The sequence below is a fragment of the Mytilus galloprovincialis genome, unplaced genomic scaffold (assembly GCF_965363235.1).
Source record: "Mytilus galloprovincialis unplaced genomic scaffold, xbMytGall1.hap1.1 HAP1_SCAFFOLD_91, whole genome shotgun sequence".
Lineage (NCBI taxonomy): Eukaryota > Metazoa > Mollusca > Bivalvia > Mytilida > Mytilidae > Mytilus > Mytilus galloprovincialis.
Window position 1 is genome coordinate 35,674 of NW_027468028.1, and position 23,612 is coordinate 59,285.

Consider the following 23,612-nt stretch of genomic DNA (forward strand, 5'->3'; position numbering starts at 1 on the left):
CGAACAGCACCCCATTTATTTACTATGACTTTCAATGTGTTCCAATGGGGCAAATAACTGGGTCCCCGTTCCTGTCAGAAGGCATATATTGAACACTTCAATCTACAACTGTAAGCTTATTTTTCGAGTTACATGGATGAAATTTTGCTACAAACTTCAAAATTTAATAAGGAAAACAATGGTGTAATTATTTTTTAAATTTGAATTAAACTTTTTAAATTAAATTGAAATTTAAATTTATGAAATTTTAAAAAAGTTTTTTTTTCATTTGAAAGTTTAAAAAGAGGTCACAGTGAGGTTATTTGCTGGAAATTTAAATTCATACACTTGTAAGTTAAAATGGAGGGATTTTTTGAAAAATATAGGCAAAAAATAATAGAAAAGAGCCACCTGGCAAGAAACCATGAATGCTTTTTATGGGATCAGGGAACATCAAAAGATGGAAAATATGGGCTTATTTCTTTTCTAGATCCTATTTCTGGTACCTGGAAAAAGAAAAAAGCCCATAGATTCAGTTACATGGTTTATAACAATTATTTAGAGTTAAATAAAACATTTGATGCCAGTCATTTGTGCCATAATAGTTTGTGTGTGAATGCGGCTCACATTAATTTAGAGCCGCATCACATAAATAACAACAGGATTTATTGTAAGCACCGCAATTCTTGCCAGGGCCATGCCAATTATCCAGATTGCCGCCTGGATTTATTTTTAGAAGATATTTAAGGGGTAGGGCTATAGCTTATATATAAAGAATTTTGACTAAATGTACAACAATTTTAGACTCTTTTTGAAAGATTTGGTGGTCCTTAAAAGAACCTTTAATTTTGTCTTTATCTTTTTCAGATGTAGATGGATGCAGCTATGTCTTCTTTGACTTTGGAATTTTTGAAGTACAGCTTCTGGTAGGTATATTCTTCTTAGCAGGCATTACTCTCCCATATGAATGATCGTCCTTTGTGCTTTGAACAAATGCCGTATTAAGTTTGGGATCAAGTTGTCCTTTTTGATATCGGTCTTTAAATTTACTTTGTTCCTTTTCTTCCACATGATCCTTAATTTTCTGTCCGGTTTGTTGTAAATTTTTCTTTTTCCTTTCTGGAGTATTTTGGTATACTTTGTTCCGTTCACACTCCCTTTGCATCTGCTCTAAGTGTTTAAATGAACCTTGTGATATTTTAAAACCAATACATTCTGCTTTTTGTTTCCAGGAATTAGCTATACCATTATTCAAAGTGTGAATTATTGCTGATGCCCTCCCTTCAAAATTTCTAGAAAAGTTCACATTTTTTGGTAAGGATACACTTAGTGCTCTGTTAACGGCTTCACATTTTTGAGTGTTGAAATTAAATTTCATTTTCATTAATGCTTCCTCACTAAGTTTCATTTTTAAAAGTTCCTGCATTATTAATTTGTCATTGTCATCCATATTCAGGTTGGTTAACTTGTTTGCACCCAAGTACATGGATCTCAGCCACCAACAGTTTGTGTGACCACCACCACACACGTATGAGCTAGTGGGACATTTAGAGCAGTCACCGGTATAACACCGCACAGTAGCATCAAGCACTCTAGGTAAGCATTTTTTAATCTTTTCCAAATTTCCACAGTTTTCTTTCCACATTTCATTGAAAACTAAGCTACATCTGGCTTTCAAATCTTGACTTAAAACTTTCTGTCCTTGTTTTTTCTTTTCACGTGTCGAACCATAAAACATGTTCAAACTAAAATTTGCAGAATTACTTTGTCGAAACTGTGATCTTCCGAGATGAATTGGGTCAGCTTGGCGTTCAACTTTCCACAACGGGTGTAAAACTTTGAGTGCATCATTTATACCTTCTGCTCCACGTCCGTCTCCATCTGTAACTGCATACTTTACCAGCACATTTTGCCTATCAATCTGAAGTCCAATTTCTTTACCCATGAGATATTCACTTAAAGGGTTGGTTGGCTTAACATTGGCTGTACATGTACCAGCATGTCCATCTGGACAGGTTACATTAAGTCCCTTTCCTTTAAGCCAAGAACCTGTCCAGCAAAGTTTATTGTGAAAAACTGATGCAACAATGAACTTATGGTCAGTCACTTGCTCACATGCCAATGATATTGCCTGGGAAGCATTTTGTCCGGGTTTTTTTGTGCTTACTATATGCATACTGTTATAACGCGTGTCGATTGCTACAGGAATATGTGACGGCTCTTTTACACCACGAATTCTGTTAACTTCTTTCACAGTTTCAAGTTTTTTCTTCATATCATTGTCATTTAACTCTTTAATCTCATTCGCAACAAAATTAGAATGCCTCTGCAGTGTTCTTTTAGTGGGTGGTGGTATATTTAGTCCTGCGGCCATCAGAAATCTTCCTCTTTTTATTCCAATAGGAGTCTCCTGTAAGGCAGATACAAGCATGCGGGTTAACTCTCCAGGGTTAGGTCCACGTTTTGGAGTTTTAATTTCATCGAACAGGTTAACACATGGTGATGTAAACTTGCATTCTGTACATTTATATATGCACTTTACACAAGATCCATACTTAATTAACTTTGTCAGTTCAAAGTTTGGGTTATCACATTTAATGTCTTGTAAATTGTGAAATTTAACAACTACATTAAGTAGCAGAGTAACTTTATTCATCTTAACAACTCTATATGACTCATCTGTAACATGTGTTTCATCATGAGACTCAGATTTAGCTTCTTCTTTCAGAACCTTCAAACATTTTGGCTGTGGACGTAATAACTTGGCAGATCCAGGATTTCCCTCGACATCTGGTAAACTGTAGGAGGTGCCGTCTTGACCGGATTTAGCTACAAGTGAGAACTTCTCTGCATCTAGCCTCTTCCATTGTGTATTAGATGAACTTGGCTGACTGTTTGAAGACTGTGTTTCATGCTTTATTCCCTTGTTATGGGGTCTGTTACCCGCTTTGAAGCAAGATTTACGTCGATTTTTGCCACCTTTCATGTTAATTTACAGTACCATTGACTGATAATTTATGATGTTCTACATTTTCTTGCATTATTTATATCACTGGAAGATGCTGTCAGCTTCCTTGACACAATTTTGCCACTAATTGCTGACAGTGACACTTTTATGGGGATTTACAGGTGCTGGACAGTGTATTCTAAGAGATCATGTGTGTGTACAGTAGGGCTTACATTTTATTGGATTACCACTAATTGCATTACCATGTAAACTACTGCTTTTCATATATGATAAGGAACTTATTTGCCTTCATAGATATACATTTTTTGTAAGTTTTTCACTTTTAACTTCTTTCCTTTTGTAATTCCTATAAAAAAAATAAGGATTTTTTATTTTTTTAATTAAAAAATGATTTTAATTAAAAAAAATTTCATTAAAATTTAATTTTTACTAAATTTGTATACAATGAATGAATTTATCTACCATGTGCAATTTACAGAATGTAAATATCTTTTCAAATAAAAATGTTGTGCTGATTTTAAGCAAATTTACTTCATGAATATATGATTTTATCCGACCAATTTTCTGATATTTGAGGAGAAATGAGATGTTATAGATAAGGATCAATAACTCTGTAACTGTTCGATGAAATTTATTAAAACTTTTCAGAATAACTACTGAGATGTATATCTTTATTTTAAAAGTAAAGTTTTAAGTCTGGAACAAAAGTTAAAGTCTGACAGGAATAGGATCCCAGTTACGGTAACCAGTCCGGTACCCACGAATGTAGTTCTTAAAAAAAAACTATAACTTTTCTCTAAAATGGTGTAGTGTCATTATTACACAAGTTCTGAAACTGAATGTAGATTTATTTGAAAGGGTAGGCTTTCTAGTTTGAATTTCTGTAAAAAAAATGTTTGATTTAAATAAAATCTGGCGTCAGTGCATGGAGTAAATTGTCTAAATTCTAGCCTTTATTCTTCACCGGAAGTAGACTGAGTGACCCTGTTGTCAATCAAAACAAAATTTTGCAACGGAATGCCGGTCATGAGGCACTGAGATTGCACTCAGAAACTTGGAACCTAATGCCTAACATGAAACAGAAGTCCCAAGGTGGCTATCAAAATTATTTAACGAACAGCACCCCATTTATTTACTATGACTTTCAATGTGTTCCAATGGGGCAAATAACTGGGTCCCCGTTCCTGCTATTTACATGTGGGATCGAAAGTGCAGGGGAAGGAAACTTGTCAATTATGATTATTTCTAAGCCAAAATAAAATGAGCCGCCGTAAAATTAACCTTGGGTAATCCTCAAATTGGTGCAAGAGGCTTTACGGGCTGACTACTAATACATGTCTTAATCTTAAAATAACTCGGCAACGTCAAATAACAGTTGAATGTAAGGCTCGTCTCGGCGGGGTGTCTTTTTTTCTGTCTTTTTTTTAGTTATATTTTTAATAACTTACACTTTTTTCCATTATTCTCTTTCTTTCACTATTCTTTATTCCTTTTTTTCTTTGTCCTTTGTTCTCTATTCTGTTAATTCACATCCATACCCTCTTATGTGGACTTACGGTAGTTTATTTTTTAGTTTTGGCAGAGATATTAGATACAATATATATATGTCTCTGGTTCTGGTATTATGCGATAAGTCAATTTCTTTTCGAGACAGAGAAAAAAATCTAGGTAAAAAGTGTAGAATTTTGTTTTTGAAAATTTGAGTTGTAAATTTTCCTAAAAAAGAACTTAATTCCGTTCATCTAGTTGTAAATTTTCCTAAAAAAAATACTTCATCTATTAGGGGTATAAACAAAAACTCGATGTACTTTTTCAGTTTATTTTTCATGATGACGGGTAAATTAATTTGTTGTGTTTTGCAGTTCACGAATAAAGAAAATTATTTTATAGTTTTTTTCTGTAACAAGTTCAATTTTTGTTTTTCAGTGTGATTCTTTTCTCTCTCTCTCTCTCTCTAAATCAAGTTTTTAAACAAACACAATGTTGACTGAATATCAAATTTTATTGAATTTGTATATCTTTATACTCAACAAACCATTATACAAGAGAAGACAATTATGTACAATATTCAGTTTAACCTTAACGGAAATATGTACACGAAGACTTAGTTGTGGTTTGAACGGATTTCGTGTCAATAGACTGTCTTCGAAAAAGTCTTTCTCGCTGTAACAAAAATCTTTTTTTTTTTAAATTAAGTTTAGAATTTTTTTTTTTTTTTTTAACTACATAATATTTTATTCATCAAATATTGCTTGTTACATAAACCATCAAGATTCCAAGCTTCTCTTGACGTACCCTGTTACAATCCACTGACTACCCAGAGAATAGTCAGCTGATTAAATTAATTGACATACATTTTTTACAAATCTCTATATTAACAATTTAAAAATCAGTTTAGAATCTTACTACAATCTAACTTACATATTGTTTACGAAATAATTATACCCAAAATATCATAATTTTCAAAAAAGGAGACGAAAACGGAGACAAGTTCATTTTCAGAATTTATGTTCACATTGAAATTCGTTTCAGGCTTGTGAAACTGGACAAAACGACTTTAATTAGAGAAAAAAACCTTAATAAATGCGGATTTCTTAAAACATTCGTATAACTCAAAAATAAAATTCCTGGACAAGTTCGATAAACATGAGAAATAATATCTAACTACATGTATATTAGTTTGATTGTTTGAAAAGTACGGCTTTTACAGTTAAGAACGGATTCCATATACAAACTTTAATTAATATAAATTCTTTAAAAGTATGAACATTTATTTCCCTTTTCAAAATCGTACAAAGAATTAATTACTGGTCCAGGACAGGATAATTAAATTAAGAATAAAACTTTAAAATTAATGGAACGAAATTTTAATAAAATACGAAAATCTTAAAACATCGTGATATTCATTTTAAACGTCACAATATTACTTCCCGCATGGTCACACTGTACTAACAACACAATCTATAAACAACAATAAAGATAATCAAATCAATTTTGTTGATTGGATAGTTCATGGCTCAGTAGTTGTGTAATCAGTGACACGTGCCCTCATTATTTTGTAAGAATTAACATATCTATCTAAGTTCGAATTCAAAATTTACCAAATTTAACTGTAAAATAAGAAGCGTATAACCAGAGACATATGTATTATATGTCTCTGGTATAACGAATATATGCATCCATCCTGTGTGCGATGACTATAAAGGGTCATGAGTGCACTTCGTATATATGTCATTAGTGCAATCAGGAGGTTCTTCAAGCGGTGTTTAGGCGTACTGTTAATCTTCTAGCGGCTTCAAAAAAAAAATTCTTATCAATAACTTATACACAAGGAGACATTTTTGTTTTTTGACAGCATGAACCCCAGTTAATGAGCAAACACAAATTAAGAAAGAAAATCGTTTACAATTAAATTTTATAAAAGGAAAAGGGGGGGGGGATAATAAACAAATTATATTTACGCTCACATACTTCTAAAAAGATTTGCATATGTAAGCTTTCTATAGATAATGTTAAATTATTTCAGGAGTTTTGAAAAAAGAATATATACAGTTTAATTTCGACTAAAATGGTGATTCTTTTTATAGATTTGGTACCTCAGTTTCGACTCAACATTTCTTTTTGAATTGTTAGATGGCAAACTATTTAGAACAATATTGTATCTGTTCTTTATGTAATTATGGTGATATTGGCGATGAGATTCATTATATTATAACAAGGCCTTGTACAAATCCTTGATTATAGAATGTTTGGCAATATAAAAAGACGAAAGTAGACAAACCCTAATTAAGCAGGGTTTCACAAGTTGATATCCAAGCGGCCCACATTTTTGTACATCGAATAAGATCTATATTTTCAACGTTTTCAAAATGAAATAACTTGAATTGAAAATTTCCCAACTGTGAATTTTTTTTTATTTTTAAACGTCTTTAATTATTATTTCGGAAAGAAAAAAATATTTAGCATATTCATATATTTTCATAATTTTTACAAGGAAACCTTTTTTTGGCAAAGTTTACTTCTATATGTTTTAACCATCACCAGCGACATATTCTCTGCCATCACCAATTAGTCCTAATTATTAAAGATCAATTGACCAAATTCAAATGATGATTGGTATATCGTATTGAATATGACCATAGGTCATCCGTGACGTATCCCAAATAACGGCGCATGCCGATAGATAGTTTATTAATTAGCGTCTCGCAATTTAAATTTCACCAAGGGGACTTAATTAAACCACTTACTATACAAATCTGGTAAAAACGATGTACATGTACTTTTTAATATTTTTAAAACAAATTACAAAAACGTTTAGTGTAAAAATCACCGAATATAAATGTTTCTTTCTGCCTAAAATATATTTGCAGGTTTTGGCATTTGTAAATAACATTAACGTTTTGGAATCCTAATGCAAAAGACAGTCGATTCAAACTGAAATAACTTCTTTAAAGATGGTTTGATTTTTTCAGAGACACATGTATTATATGTACGTGTATAATATATGTCTCAATACATGTATTATATGTCTCTGATTTTACCAAAACAAAAATTACAAAATTATGAAATAAGTTTATATCAATCGAATGTATACCCTGAACTCTCACTATTATATATACATGTCCTAAGTTACTTAATGTCCTGTATGCAACCAAGAGATTCTGAACGGTTTTTAGACGTACCATTATTTTATATGCATATATTTAAAGCTGTTCTTAATCATATGCATACTAGGTATCAGTGGCGGATCCAGGGGGAGGGTTTCGGGGGGTTGGAACCACTCCTTTTTTTGAACGATCAATGCATTTGAATGGAGGCATATGGTTGGAACCACCCCCTCCTCCTTTTGTCCTGGGTTGGGACCCCCCTTTTTCACATTGCTGGATTCGCCACAGAGGTATATTTATATATATGTGTGTATCAGACCAAATGACTTCCCAATTAGCAGAGGCGGATTTCGTTTTTTCCAGCCGCCCCCCCCCCCCCCCTAAATCTTGGGAAACAAATGGTAGATTATATAGGGAATCACGGAAGCATGACTGGACGTGACCCCTCTAAGGCGTCAATGAGTCCCCACTCAACCATCAACCATTGCTTAGTTCTAGTTATCTTAGGTCCTAGTGTGAAATAAAGCCAATGGGTCTTTTTAAACACATCTTAATTCATACATGTATACGTTTTCTCACGGATTTGTTCATGCAATATTGAAATTATGTTTACTCAATGCGTAATTACTGAAGTTCATATATTTGCTACTTTTCTTCTTAATTTCATATAAATTATTTTTTCATTTTTTCTCGTCGAAAAATTAGTGGTGTTGAAATAGCGAATGGACACAGATACCTTATCACATTTAACAAAAGAAAAGTTGTATAATGTCATCAATCTTTATTACACGTAGACAGGATGTTCTCTAGAAAACTATACGTTATACACACCCGAGAATACACGCACTGTCGTAATGGAAAAATACTGTATGTTAGTTACCTGTAATCAGCTTTGCAACACCATGTCATAACAGTTCAAAAAGATTTTCTTCAAATCAAAATGGAATATTAATTTTTTCTTTAAAATTTAAAACTTTAAAAAGTAGACTTTGACAAAATTATGAAATAGAAAGAATTGAACAATTTAAAATCGTATTTTAACAAAGATTTAGATAAAACTGCGTAGGTTCATATCGTTTGATTCAACGTTTGTTTGGTTATTTTTTAAGGATCGTTGTAAAATTATATATCAAAATACTGACACACACCAGTTTGCCATCTCAGTATGCAAGGCAAGGGTGGTTGGTGAGGTGCTGGAACTTGATGTACATGTATCATTAAGTTACAGTTCTGTTAGGATTTGACTGCCTTTTTACAGAGACTTTCTATTCTTACTGTTATCAGTTAGTATAGACTGTTCCTGGCTTAGAATGATTCTCTGCTCAGCAAATGGTGCGTAATTAGCATTTGAATCAAATTTCTTGTAGAAGTAAAAAACACAAATTAATGTATTTGACAACTTTATTCAGGAGCAGAGCAGTGGCGGATGCAGGAATTTTCGAAAGGGGGGGTGCTAGCCCAGGGCAAAGGGGGGGGGGGTGCAGGGGGGGTGCAAACATATGTCCCGATTCAAATGCATTGATCGGCCAAAATAAAGGGGGGGTGCGGACCCCCGGAACCCCCCTCTGGATCCGCCACTGCAGAGTCTATATTATCCGTCATAAATAACTTCGAGATTTATGTGGAAGTTTACTCTTCTGCCCGATCTATGCTAATCGATGTTCCAGTATATTTCATATTTGTATTTATTCGTGAGGCCCTCGTCATCATTTATATTCACTAAAAGCACAGTCGCATACAGATTTAATAATTATAGCGAAGAAATTGCGAATAAATTTTTAGTAGCATTATTATTTTAAAATCTGAAGAGGTTCCCCGGCCGTTACTTGCAAATTTAACTCTAAAATGAGAAGTGTATAACGATCTATAACGATCTATAACGAATATGTACATCCATCATGTGTGCAGATACGGCGACTATATAGGGTCTGTCATGAGTGCACTTTGTATGCCCTGCATGTAATCACTCAGGAGGTCCTCCTGAGCGGTGTTTGACGTACCGGGAAAATCTTATCTGATTCTAAATCAATTCATCGGTTACACTCCCCTGTCACCAGTGATCCTTTTTTGCTGACATTCTGAAAAAGTATTGTGTAGGGGTAAATTCAGTAAAAAATCTCCCATTAACTTCAATGTAAACCTACATGTTCAATTAAATTCATAACTTTTTTACCTTTACAAATCAGGAGCTTTCATATTTCATTCATTAAAGTACAAATATAGCCCCATTTTTTGCAACCATAAAAACATAGGGTCATGCGGCATTTTCGGGCCTTCCACATGGCTTTGTTTACAAACACTGTAGTTTCGCACTTAATTCCTACAATGACTCCATCACTTTTCAATCCTGTTTTAAAAAAAAATAAATGCATTCAGCATTATTTAATTATTTTTTTAACCTCAGAATTGATCCATCTAATAAAAAAAATATTATTGAAAACTTTATCTACCAATCATTGCAGCACAGGTCTTCAATTCTATACTGAAAGCTCTCCCCTAAATGGGCGGTCCCTGATGACGTATATTTATTTACTGAATTTACCCCTATAAGAGACAATTCTTCTTCAAATCATACTTTTTTTATATTAATTATGTAATTTAGCCTATTCTAAAGTTCCAGATTCAATACAAGATCTGTAGTGGCTAAATTGTCAAAGTTTAAGGAAAATTTGTACTATAGCCCATATTGCGGCCAATGTATATTTTGTACAAAAAGTTGTAAATTGAATGTTGTATAAAAAATGATGTAAAATATATTCTTTAATAAATATGAACTGTTTTTTGTGTTTGTTTGAACAAATAGTACCAGTTAATCTTAGAAACATCTGTCATATTATATTCTGAGATTAATATCTCCATATATGGAAGTTTTAATGAGTATACCTTGAAAATACCACAAAAAGTTGTTTCCAAGTCTTTTAAATGAGTGTCATACAAAAAAAAATCAACATTAATATTTCCCTACACTAAATCTGTGTTTTTATATCTTGTATAGATCATTTAAAGTGCACACAGATAAGCTATAGGGTCATTCTCTATCAAAGATGAGAATGTCTTATCATACTGGTAGAGTCAGAGAAAAAACAGACTTTTCTTCAACTGTCAACCATAAAAATTATATCTTTGCAATAAAATTTATCCTGTTTCTGCACTTTCCTTCTTCTTACTTTTGTTAAATGAAATCAGAGAGTGACAAATATTGTTATAAGAATAATTATTTCATAAAAATTTTAATTAAAAAATGGGACGTTATGCTGTACACTTAAAAAAACACAGATTTAAGAAGGGAAATATTCCACATAACAGAGGACTTAAATTGAAAAATTCTAAAATACCTGTATTCCCTGTGATTAAATTTGAAAGACTATCCAAGGATGACTTTGATCTTGTGACAAAATCTGTTAGTATCAAACACTATGCTGAAATTCCTATGCACCCAACATCAGGGCGGCTTCTGCGTCCAAAACAGGCATCCAAGACTGAAGTACAAAAATGTGCAGAAAATGAAAATAAGACTGGGTAAGATCATATATTGCATTACATTTGATAAAGCAACTATTTACAGTATTTACTAGAAAATTTCAAACATCACATTAGAGAAACAAATATTTTATCAACAGTTTATAGATGCAGGGTATGTAATACTGAAAAGTTATACAGAAATTTTTTGAATTGAAGAAACGCATTGAATGATGAAATAAATATATTATTTCTACGTACCAAATAATTATTCGCATGTAAAAATACTTGAAAAGTGCTTATTTACAACATTATCTGCATCAAAGCCTTAATAACTCTGCTCTGAAAAATACTGGCTCAAAGGGAGATAATTCTAATTTAACTCTTGATACTACACAATATAAAAAAGACAAGTAAGCTACATTTGCTACACAATGATGCAAGACAGGGAGTTAATTAATGTCTTTCATTAATTTTTTACCTCCAGATCTGAACAATATACCAACAGAACAGTTACAATAAGCAAAAACACAGAAATGTGGAATGAGGTGTTTAGGGAACATCAGAATCTATCCCCTCACTGTAAAGGCAACCTTGAATGGGACTTGTCAAAGGAAAAAAAGTGGGGATCAGCTTGGAGAGAGTGTGCAAAATGTACACAATGCGCATACAAATCGAAAATGTTTAACTTGTACGAAGAGGTTGCCAGTGTAAAAAGGGGACGACGCGCAGCAAAAATAAATCTTGGATTACAAGTTGGTCTACACCATACTCCAATTAGTACAGCAAGTTACCGTAAAATCTGTATGGCGTCAAATATTCCTCCTCCATCTGTATCTGGTATGCAACACACTGCTAATGCAATATCTGAAAAGATAGAAGAAGAAAACATGAGAGATTTACAACGACAAAGGGAGAAAATTAAAAGGATAAAAAAGATACGGGGGGAAAATTCTGATGTTGTTAACATTCAATCTGACTGTGTATACAATAATGCTATTTATTCTGGAATTGGGAAGACCCCCTTTCAACCAGCAACCCAGTGTGTGTATACAGTTGCTGAAAATGAAACTTATAAACATAGCATTATAAATACATTACCAAAGTCTAAACTTTGTTCCAAGAGAAAGCATACAGTTAGTACAAATGTAGGCGAACATGCTGGTCCGTGCACGGCAAATATCAACATGCAAGACAGTATAGGAAATGAAGAGCGGTGGGCAAGAGAGTGTTTTGAGGAGCTAAAAGAGGATGGATTAGAAATAAATGAAGTTACAACTGACCCAGACAGCAGTGCGTACAGGGCGGCAGAGTGTTTATATCAGGAGGGACTAACATCAACAACACCCATCCATTTTCTTGACACTAGACATGTAGCATCTAACCATAGAAAATTTGTAAATAATTTATCCACAGTTTGTGACATCATGCCAGCTCGGTTAAAGGTGCAAAGAACCAGACTACAAAGTTTGTTTGCTTCTGACATGGCAGCCCGCTGTCAGGCAGAGTTCGTACAGGCTAATATTAGATATCACAAATCCCCTGACGTAATGAAATCCAAACTTTCATATGTTTCAGATGCCATAGTGGGCTGTTACTGTGGAGATCACACAGATTGTTCCCTGTATTCATTTGTTTGTTCTAAATCTAGAAAATCTCAATCATGGATTGACAAAAGTGCATATTTAAAGAGACATAATTTTGAAATTGAGCTAAATGAAAACAGTGAAAATATTCTGCGCCAATGTGTCAATTACCGTCTGGGTCCAGGCATGCTTGCTAAAACAGCTAAAAGTGCAAATACACAAAAAGTTGAAGCCCTAAATCGATCCATACGTAGCACTGTACCAGTTAATGTTACCTATGCTAGAAACTTTACCGGCCGGGTACATACGGCATGTCACAAAGTCAATCATGGTACAGGCAATTCTATCGTCATCTTGTGTGAGGCTGCTGGTAGTCCAATACAACCAGGTACAAAAGTGGCAAAATCTCTAAAAAAATTAGAGGACCATAGTGATCAAATGAGAAATTGTAAATACTCAGAAAACAGTATCAATCACAGAAATGCAAGAAAGCATGCTCTGTATGATATACATGCACGGCATCAGGAGGAAAAAGATTATACGAAAAATAAACTTTTACCGGTCACTAAAAACAGTCCTATGTACCCAAAAGACCACTCATATGGCAGACTCCGCAAGTCTACCAGGCTTTCAAATAAATAATATTCACCTTAATCTATAATAAACAATGTGGATAGTGATCCTTTGTACATAAATTTCTCATTCTACACCCCATTCTATCCATATTGAGAGAGTGTGGCTCAAGAATTAAATGTTCCGGCTTAAAACAAATGGGGTTATGGCATATGTGCGAGACATCTAACCGCTCCCCTTGTGAATTTTTATTTGGCATTTCATCCCTCATAATATGATGTGCATGCATGTAGGAGAGCCTGTGAACCCTTTCTATTTTTTTCTTTCCATCAGGCCACACAACTGACTTCTTCCCATAGACCCCATGCTCTCTACCACCAGTCCACTCAGTACACCCATGCCGACCGCAATTAAAAATAGACTTTTGCATTAAAGATAGTGCTATTTGATTCCAAAAAGCTTCCATTGCATTAATATTTACAGGGAAAGAACTTTGGGGTTCTCAGGTGTCCTTGAAAAAGTACAGTGACAGGGTGCAAATTCTCCCTATAGGGGTAAATTCAGTAAAAAATCTCCCATTAACTTCAATGTAAACCTACATGTTCAATTAAATTCATAACTTTTTTACCTTTACAAATCAGGAGCTTTCATATTTCATTCATTAAAGTACAAATATAGCCCCATTTTTTGCAACCATAAAAACATAGGGTCATGCGGCATTTTCGGGCCTTCCACATGGCTTTGTTTACAAACACTGTAGTTTCGCACTTAATTCCTACAATGACTCCATCACTTTTCAATCCTGTTTTAAAAAAAAATAAATGCATTCAGCATTATTTAATTATTTTTTTAACCTCAGAATTGATCCATCTAATAAAAAAAATATTATTGAAAACTTTATCTACCAATCATTGCAGCACAGGTCTTCAATTCTATACTGAAAGCTCTCCCCTAAATGGGCGGTCCCTGATGACGTATATTTATTTACTGAATTTACCCCTATAAGAGACAATTCTTCTTCAAATCATACTTTTTTTATATTAATTATGTAATTTAGCCTATTCTAAAGTTCCAGATTCAATACAAGATCTGTAGTGGCTAAATTGTCAAAGTTTAAGGAAAATTTGTACTATAGCCCATATTGCGGCCAATGTATATTTTGTACAAAAAGTTGTAAATTGAATGTTGTATAAAAAATGATGTAAAATATATTCTTTAATAAATATGAACTGTTTTTTGTGTTTGTTTGAACAAATAGTACCAGTTAATCTTAGAAACATCTGTCATATTATATTCTGAGATTAATATCTCCATATATGGAAGTTTTAATGAGTATACCTTGAAAATACCACAAAAAGTTGTTTCCAAGTCTTTTAAATGAGTGTCATACAAAAAAAAATCAACATTAATATTTCCCTACACTAAATCTGTGTTTTTATATCTTGTATAGATCATTTAAAGTGCACACAGATAAGCTATAGGGTCATTCTCTATCAAAGATGAGAATGTCTTATCATACTGGTAGAGTCAGAGAAAAAACAGACTTTTCTTCAACTGTCAACCATAAAAATTATATCTTTGCAATAAAATTTATCCTGTTTCTGCACTTTCCTTCTTCTTACTTTTGTTAAATGAAATCAGAGAGTGACAAATATTGTTATAAGAATAATTATTTCATAAAAATTTTAATTAAAAAATGGGACGTTATGCTGTACACTTAAAAAAACACAGATTTAAGAAGGGAAATATTCCACATAACAGAGGACTTAAATTGAAAAATTCTAAAATACCTGTATTCCCTGTGATTAAATTTGAAAGACTATCCAAGGATGACTTTGATCTTGTGACAAAATCTGTTAGTATCAAACACTATGCTGAAATTCCTATGCACCCAACATCAGGGCGGCTTCTGCGTCCAAAACAGGCATCCAAGACTGAAGTACAAAAATGTGCAGAAAATGAAAATAAGACTGGGTAAGATCATATATTGCATTACATTTGATAAAGCAACTATTTACAGTATTTACTAGAAAATTTCAAACATCACATTAGAGAAACAAATATTTTATCAACAGTTTATAGATGCAGGGTATGTAATACTGAAAAGTTATACAGAAATTTTTTGAATTGAAGAAACGCATTGAATGATGAAATAAATATATTATTTCTACGTACCAAATAATTATTCGCATGTAAAAATACTTGAAAAGTGCTTATTTACAACATTATCTGCATCAAAGCCTTAATAACTCTGCTCTGAAAAATACTGGCTCAAAGGGAGATAATTCTAATTTAACTCTTGATACTACACAATATAAAAAAGACAAATAAGCTACATTTGCTACACAATGATGCAAGACAGGGAGTTAATTAATGTCTTTCATTAATTTTTTACCTCCAGATCTGAACAATATACCAACAGAACAGTTACAATAAGCAAAAACACAGAAATGTGGAATGAGGTGTTTAGGGAACATCAGAATCTATCCCCTCACTGTAAAGGCAACCTTGAATGGGACTTGTCAAAGGAAAAAAAGTGGGGATCAGCTTGGAGAGAGTGTGCAAAATGTACACAATGCGCATACAAATCGAAAATGTTTAACTTGTACGAAGAGGTTGCCAGTGTAAAAAGGGGACGACGCGCAGCAAAAATAAATCTTGGATTACAAGTTGGTCTACACCATACTCCAATTAGTACAGCAAGTTACCGTAAAATCTGTATGGCGTCAAATATTCCTCCTCCATCTGTATCTGGTATGCAACACACTGCTAATGCAATATCTGAAAAGATAGAAGAAGAAAACATGAGAGATTTACAACGACAAAGGGAGAAAATTAAAAGGATAAAAAAGATACGGGGGGAAAATTCTGATGTTGTTAACATTCAATCTGACTGTGTATACAATAATGCTATTTATTCTGGAATTGGGAAGACCCCCTTTCAACCAGCAACCCAGTGTGTGTATACAGTTGCTGAAAATGAAACTTATAAACATAGCATTATAAATACATTACCAAAGTCTAAACTTTGTTCCAAGAGAAAGCATACAGTTAGTACAAATGTAGGCGAACATGCTGGTCCGTGCACGGCAAATATCAACATGCAAGACAGTATAGGAAATGAAGAGCGGTGGGCAAGAGAGTGTTTTGAGGAGCTAAAAGAGGATGGATTAGAAATAAATGAAGTTACAACTGACCCAGACAGCAGTGCGTACAGGGCGGCAGAGTGTTTATATCAGGAGGGACTAACATCAACAACACCCATCCATTTTCTTGACACTAGACATGTAGCATCTAACCATAGAAAATTTGTAAATAATTTATCCACAGTTTGTGACATCATGCCAGCTCGGTTAAAGGTGCAAAGAACCAGACTACAAAGTTTGTTTGCTTCTGACATGGCAGCCCGCTGTCAGGCAGAGTTCGTACAGGCTAATATTAGATATCACAAATCCCCTGACGTAATGAAATCCAAACTTTCATATGTTTCAGATGCCATAGTGGGCTGTTACTGTGGAGATCACACAGATTGTTCCCTGTATTCATTTGTTTGTTCTAAATCTAGAAAATCTCAATCATGGATTGACAAAAGTGCATATTTAAAGAGACATAATTTTGAAATTGAGCTAAATGAAAACAGTGAAAATATTCTGCGCCAATGTGTCAATTACCGTCTGGGTCCAGGCATGCTTGCTAAAACAGCTAAAAGTGCAAATACACAAAAAGTTGAAGCCCTAAATCGATCCATACGTAGCACTGTACCAGTTAATGTTACCTATGCTAGAAACTTTACCGGCCGGGTACATACGGCATGTCACAAAGTCAATCATGGTACAGGCAATTCTATCGTCATCTTGTGTGAGGCTGCTGGTAGTCCAATACAACCAGGTACAAAAGTGGCAAAATCTCTAAAAAAATTAGAGGACCATAGTGATCAAATGAGAAATTGTAAATACTCAGAAAACAGTATCAATCACAGAAATGCAAGAAAGCATGCTCTGTATGATATACATGCACGGCATCAGGAGGAAAAAGATTATACGAAAAATAAACTTTTACCGGTCACTAAAAACAGTCCTATGTACCCAAAAGACCACTCATATGGCAGACTCCGCAAGTCTACCAGGCTTTCAAATAAATAATATTCACCTTAATCTATAATAAACAATGTGGATAGTGATCCTTTGTACATAAATTTCTCATTCTACACCCCATTCTATCCATATTGAGAGAGTGTGGCTCAAGAATTAAATGTTCCGGCTTAAAACAAATGGGGTTATGGCATATGTGCGAGACATCTAACCGCTCCCCTTGTGAATTTTTATTTGGCATTTCATCCCTCATAATATGATGTGCATGCATGTAGGAGAGCCTGTGAACCCTTTCTATTTTTTTCTTTCCATCAGGCCACACAACTGACTTCTTCCCATAGACCCCATGCTCTCTACCACCAGTCCACTCAGTACACCCATGCCGACCGCAATTAAAAATAGACTTTTGCATTAAAGATAGTGCTATTTGATTCCAAAAAGCTTCCATTGCATTAATATTTACAGGGAAAGAACTTTGGGGTTCTCAGGTGTCCTTGAAAAAGTACAGTGACAGGGTGCAAATTCTCCCTATAGGGGTAAATTCAGTAAAAAATCTCCCATTAACTTCAATGTAAACCTACATGTTCAATTAAATTCATAACTTTTTTACCTTTACAAATCAGGAGCTTTCATATTTCATTCATTAAAGTACAAATATAGCCCCATTTTTTGCAACCATAAAAACATAGGGTCATGCGGCATTTTCGGGCCTTCCACATGGCTTTGTTTACAAACACTGTAGTTTCGCACTTAATTCCTACAATGACTCCATCACTTTTCAATCCTGTTTTAAAAAAAAATAAATGCATTCAGCATTATTTAATTATTTTTTTAACCTCAGAATTGATCCATCTAATAAAAAAAATATTATTGAAAACTTTATCTACCAATCATTGCAGCACAGGTCTTCAATTCTATACTGAAAGCTCTCCCCTAAATGGGCGGTCCCTGATGACGTATATTTATTTACTGAATTTACCCCTATAAGAGACAATTCTTCTTCAAATCATACTTTTTTTATATTAATTATGTAATTTAGCCTATTCTAAAGTTCCAGATTCAATACAAGATCTGTAGTGGCTAAATTGTCAAAGTTTAAGGAAAATTTGTACTATAGCCCATATTGCGGCCAATGTATATTTTGTACAAAAAGTTGTAAATTGAATGTTGTATAAAAAATGATGTAAAATATATTCTTTAATAAATATGAACTGTTTTTTGTGTTTGTTTGAACAAATAGTACCAGTTAATCTTAGAAACATCTGTCATATTATATTCTGAGATTAATATCTCCATATATGGAAGTTTTAATGAGTATACCTTGAAAATACCACAAAAAGTTGTTTCCAAGTCTTTTAAATGAGTGTCATACAAAAAAAAATCAACATTAATATTTCCCTACACTAAATCTGTGTTTTTATATCTTGTATAGATCATTTAAAGTGCACACAGATAAGCTATAGGGTCATTCTCTATCAAAGATGAGAATGTCTTATCATACTGGTAGAGTCAGAGAAAAAACAGACTTTTCTTCAACTGTCAACCATAAAAATTATATCTTTGCAATAAAATTTATCCTGTTTCTGCACTTTCCTTCTTCTTACTTTTGTTAAATGAAATCAGAGAGTGACAAATATTGTTATAAGAATAATTATTTCATAAAAATTTTAATTAAAAAATGGGACGTTATGCTGTACACTTAAAAAAACACAGATTTAAGAAGGGAAATATTCCACATAACAGAGGACTTAAATTGAAAAATTCTAAAATACCTGTATTCCCTGTGATTAAATTTGAAAGACTATCCAAGGATGACTTTGATCTTGTGACAAAATCTGTTAGTATCAAACACTATGCTGAAATTCCTATGCACCCAACATCAGGGCGGCTTCTGCGTCCAAAACAGGCATCCAAGACTGAAGTACAAAAATGTGCAGAAAATGAAAATAAGACTGGGTAAGATCATATATTGCATTACATTTGATAAAGCAACTATTTACAGTATTTACTAGAAAATTTCAAACATCACATTAGAGAAACAAATATTTTATCAACAGTTTATAGATGCAGGGTATGTAATACTGAAAAGTTATACAGAAATTTTTTGAATTGAAGAAACGCATTGAATGATGAAATAAATATATTATTTCTACGTACCAAATAATTATTCGCATGTAAAAATACTTGAAAAGTGCTTATTTACAACATTATCTGCATCAAAGCCTTAATAACTCTGCTCTGAAAAATACTGGCTCAAAGGGAGATAATTCTAATTTAACTCTTGATACTACACAATATAAAAAAGACAAATAAGCTACATTTGCTACACAATGATGCAAGACAGGGAGTTAATTAATGTCTTTCATTAATTTTTTACCTCCAGATCTGAACAATATACCAACAGAACAGTTACAATAAGCAAAAACACAGAAATGTGGAATGAGGTGTTTAGGGAACATCAGAATCTATCCCCTCACTGTAAAGGCAACCTTGAATGGGACTTGTCAAAGGAAAAAAAGTGGGGATCAGCTTGGAGAGAGTGTGCAAAATGTACACAATGCGCATACAAATCGAAAATGTTTAACTTGTACGAAGAGGTTGCCAGTGTAAAAAGGGGACGACGCGCAGCAAAAATAAATCTTGGATTACAAGTTGGTCTACACCATACTCCAATTAGTACAGCAAGTTACCGTAAAATCTGTATGGCGTCAAATATTCCTCCTCCATCTGTATCTGGTATGCAACACACTGCTAATGCAATATCTGAAAAGATAGAAGAAGAAAACATGAGAGATTTACAACGACAAAGGGAGAAAATTAAAAGGATAAAAAAGATACGGGGGGAAAATTCTGATGTTGTTAACATTCAATCTGACTGTGTATACAATAATGCTATTTATTCTGGAATTGGGAAGACCCCCTTTCAACCAGCAACCCAGTGTGTGTATACAGTTGCTGAAAATGAAACTTATAAACATAGCATTATAAATACATTACCAAAGTCTAAACTTTGTTCCAAGAGAAAGCATACAGTTAGTACAAATGTAGGCGAACATGCTGGTCCGTGCACGGCAAATATCAACATGCAAGACAGTATAGGAAATGAAGAGCGGTGGGCAAGAGAGTGTTTTGAGGAGCTAAAAGAGGATGGATTAGAAATAAATGAAGTTACAACTGACCCAGACAGCAGTGCGTACAGGGCGGCAGAGTGTTTATATCAGGAGGGACTAACATCAACAACACCCATCCATTTTCTTGACACTAGACATGTAGCATCTAACCATAGAAAATTTGTAAATAATTTATCCACAGTTTGTGACATCATGCCAGCTCGGTTAAAGGTGCAAAGAACCAGACTACAAAGTTTGTTTGCTTCTGACATGGCAGCCCGCTGTCAGGCAGAGTTCGTACAGGCTAATATTAGATATCACAAATCCCCTGACGTAATGAAATCCAAACTTTCATATGTTTCAGATGCCATAGTGGGCTGTTACTGTGGAGATCACACAGATTGTTCCCTGTATTCATTTGTTTGTTCTAAATCTAGAAAATCTCAATCATGGATTGACAAAAGTGCATATTTAAAGAGACATAATTTTGAAATTGAGCTAAATGAAAACAGTGAAAATATTCTGCGCCAATGTGTCAATTACCGTCTGGGTCCAGGCATGCTTGCTAAAACAGCTAAAAGTGCAAATACACAAAAAGTTGAAGCCCTAAATCGATCCATACGTAGCACTGTACCAGTTAATGTTACCTATGCTAGAAACTTTACCGGCCGGGTACATACGGCATGTCACAAAGTCAATCATGGTACAGGCAATTCTATCGTCATCTTGTGTGAGGCTGCTGGTAGTCCAATACAACCAGGTACAAAAGTGGCAAAATCTCTAAAAAAATTAGAGGACCATAGTGATCAAATGAGAAATTGTAAATACTCAGAAAACAGTATCAATCACAGAAATGCAAGAAAGCATGCTCTGTATGATATACATGCACGGCATCAGGAGGAAAAAGATTATACGAAAAATAAACTTTTACCGGTCACTAAAAACAGTCCTATGTACCCAAAAGACCACTCATATGGCAGACTCCGCAAGTCTACCAGGCTTTCAAATAAATAATATTCACCTTAATCTATAATAAACAATGTGGATAGTGATCCTTTGTACATAAATTTCTCATTCTACACCCCATTCTATCCATATTGAGAGAGTGTGGCTCAAGAATTAAATGTTCCGGCTTAAAACAAATGGGGTTATGGCATATGTGCGAGACATCTAACCGCTCCCCTTGTGAATTTTTATTTGGCATTTCATCCCTCATAATATGATGTGCATGCATGTAGGAGAGCCTGTGAACCCTTTCTATTTTTTTCTTTCCATCAGGCCACACAACTGACTTCTTCCCATAGACCCCATGCTCTCTACCACCAGTCCACTCAGTACACCCATGCCGACCGCAATTAAAAATAGACTTTTGCATTAAAGATAGTGCTATTTGATTCCAAAAAGCTTCCATTGCATTAATATTTACAGGGAAAGAACTTTGGGGTTCTCAGGTGTCCTTGAAAAAGTACAGTGACAGGGTGCAAATTCTCCCTATAGGGGTAAATTCAGTAAAAAATCTCCCATTAACTTCAATGTAAACCTACATGTTCAATTAAATTCATAACTTTTTTACCTTTACAAATCAGGAGCTTTCATATTTCATTCATTAAAGTACAAATATAGCCCCATTTTTTGCAACCATAAAAACATAGGGTCATGCGGCATTTTCGGGCCTTCCACATGGCTTTGTTTACAAACACTGTAGTTTCGCACTTAATTCCTACAATGACTCCATCACTTTTCAATCCTGTTTTTAAAAAAAATAAATGCATTCAGCATTATTTAATTATTTTTTTAACCTCAGAATTGATCCATCTAATAAAAAAAATATTATTGAAAACTTTATCTACCAATCATTGCAGCACAGGTCTTCAATTCTATACTGAAAGCTCTCCCCTAAATGGGCGGTCCCTGATGACGTATATTTATTTACTGAATTTACCCCTATAAGAGACAATTCTTCTTCAAATCATACTTTTTTTATATTAATTATGTAATTTAGCCTATTCTAAAGTTCCAGATTCAATACAAGATCTGTAGTGGCTAAATTGTCAAAGTTTAAGGAAAATTTGTACTATAGCCCATATTGCGGCCAATGTATATTTTGTACAAAAAGTTGTAAATTGAATGTTGTATAAAAAATGATGTAAAATATATTCTTTAATAAATATGAACTGTTTTTTGTGTTTGTTTGAACAAATAGTACCAGTTAATCTTAGAAACATCTGTCATATTATATTCTGAGATTAATATCTCCATATATGGAAGTTTTAATGAGTATACCTTGAAAATACCACAAAAAGTTGTTTCCAAGTCTTTTAAATGAGTGTCATACAAAAAAAAATCAACATTAATATTTCCCTACACTAAATCTGTGTTTTTATATCTTGTATAGATCATTTAAAGTGCACACAGATAAGCTATAGGGTCATTCTCTATCAAAGATGAGAATGTCTTATCATACTGGTAGAGTCAGAGAAAAAACAGACTTTTCTTCAACTGTCAACCATAAAAATTATATCTTTGCAATAAAATTTATCCTGTTTCTGCACTTTCCTTCTTCTTACTTTTGTTAAATGAAATCAGAGAGTGACAAATATTGTTATAAGAATAATTATTTCATAAAAATTTTAATTAAAAAATGGGACGTTATGCTGTACACTTAAAAAAACACAGATTTAAGAAGGGAAATATTCCACATAACAGAGGACTTAAATTGAAAAATTCTAAAATACCTGTATTCCCTGTGATTAAATTTGAAAGACTATCCAAGGATGACTTTGATCTTGTGACAAAATCTGTTAGTATCAAACACTATGCTGAAATTCCTATGCACCCAACATCAGGGCGGCTTCTGCGTCCAAAACAGGCATCCAAGACTGAAGTACAAAAATGTGCAGAAAATGAAAATAAGACTGGGTAAGATCATATATTGCATTACATTTGATAAAGCAACTATTTACAGTATTTACTAGAAAATTTCAAACATCACATTAGAGAAACAAATATTTTATCAACAGTTTATAGATGCAGGGTATGTAATACTGAAAAGTTATACAGAAATTTTTTGAATTGAAGAAACGCATTGAATGATGAAATAAATATATTATTTCTACGTACCAAATAATTATTCGCATGTAAAAATACTTGAAAAGTGCTTATTTACAACATTATCTGCATCAAAGCCTTAATAACTCTGCTCTGAAAAATACTGGCTCAAAGGGAGATAATTCTAATTT

The 23,612-nt window shown here is 33.5% G+C and overlaps 2 long non-coding RNA genes across 10 annotated transcripts in view; one reads left to right on the forward strand and one right to left on the reverse strand.

Annotated features, from left to right (window-relative positions):
- Nucleotides 1-844: 844 nt before the first annotated feature.
- On the forward strand, nucleotides 845-3,303 carry LOC143060216 (uncharacterized). Its single transcript, XR_012973948.1, has 3 exons — nucleotides 845-905; nucleotides 1,436-1,575; nucleotides 2,708-3,303. It is a non-coding gene; the product is annotated as an uncharacterized LOC143060216 (long non-coding RNA).
- Nucleotides 3,304-10,870: 7,567 nt separating this feature from the next.
- Nucleotides 10,871-23,612, reverse strand: part of LOC143060213 (uncharacterized) — a 37,679-nt gene continuing 24,937 nt past the window's right edge. For 6 of the 9 annotated variants that reach the window (XR_012973946.1, XR_012973945.1, XR_012973944.1 and 3 more), the window contains 10 exons: nucleotides 23,109-23,252; nucleotides 21,021-21,153; nucleotides 19,954-20,026; nucleotides 19,036-19,179; nucleotides 16,948-17,080; nucleotides 15,881-15,953; nucleotides 14,963-15,106; nucleotides 12,875-13,007; nucleotides 11,808-11,880; nucleotides 10,871-11,033 (listed from right to left, as the gene is read on the reverse strand). This is a non-coding gene — a long non-coding RNA (uncharacterized LOC143060213). The remainder of the gene's footprint in view (nucleotides 11,034-11,807; nucleotides 11,881-12,874; nucleotides 13,008-14,962; nucleotides 15,107-15,880; nucleotides 15,954-16,947; nucleotides 17,081-19,035; nucleotides 19,180-19,953; nucleotides 20,027-21,020; nucleotides 21,154-23,108; nucleotides 23,253-23,612) is intronic. The other 3 variants (XR_012973941.1, XR_012973940.1, XR_012973939.1) reach the window with 3 other exon arrangements.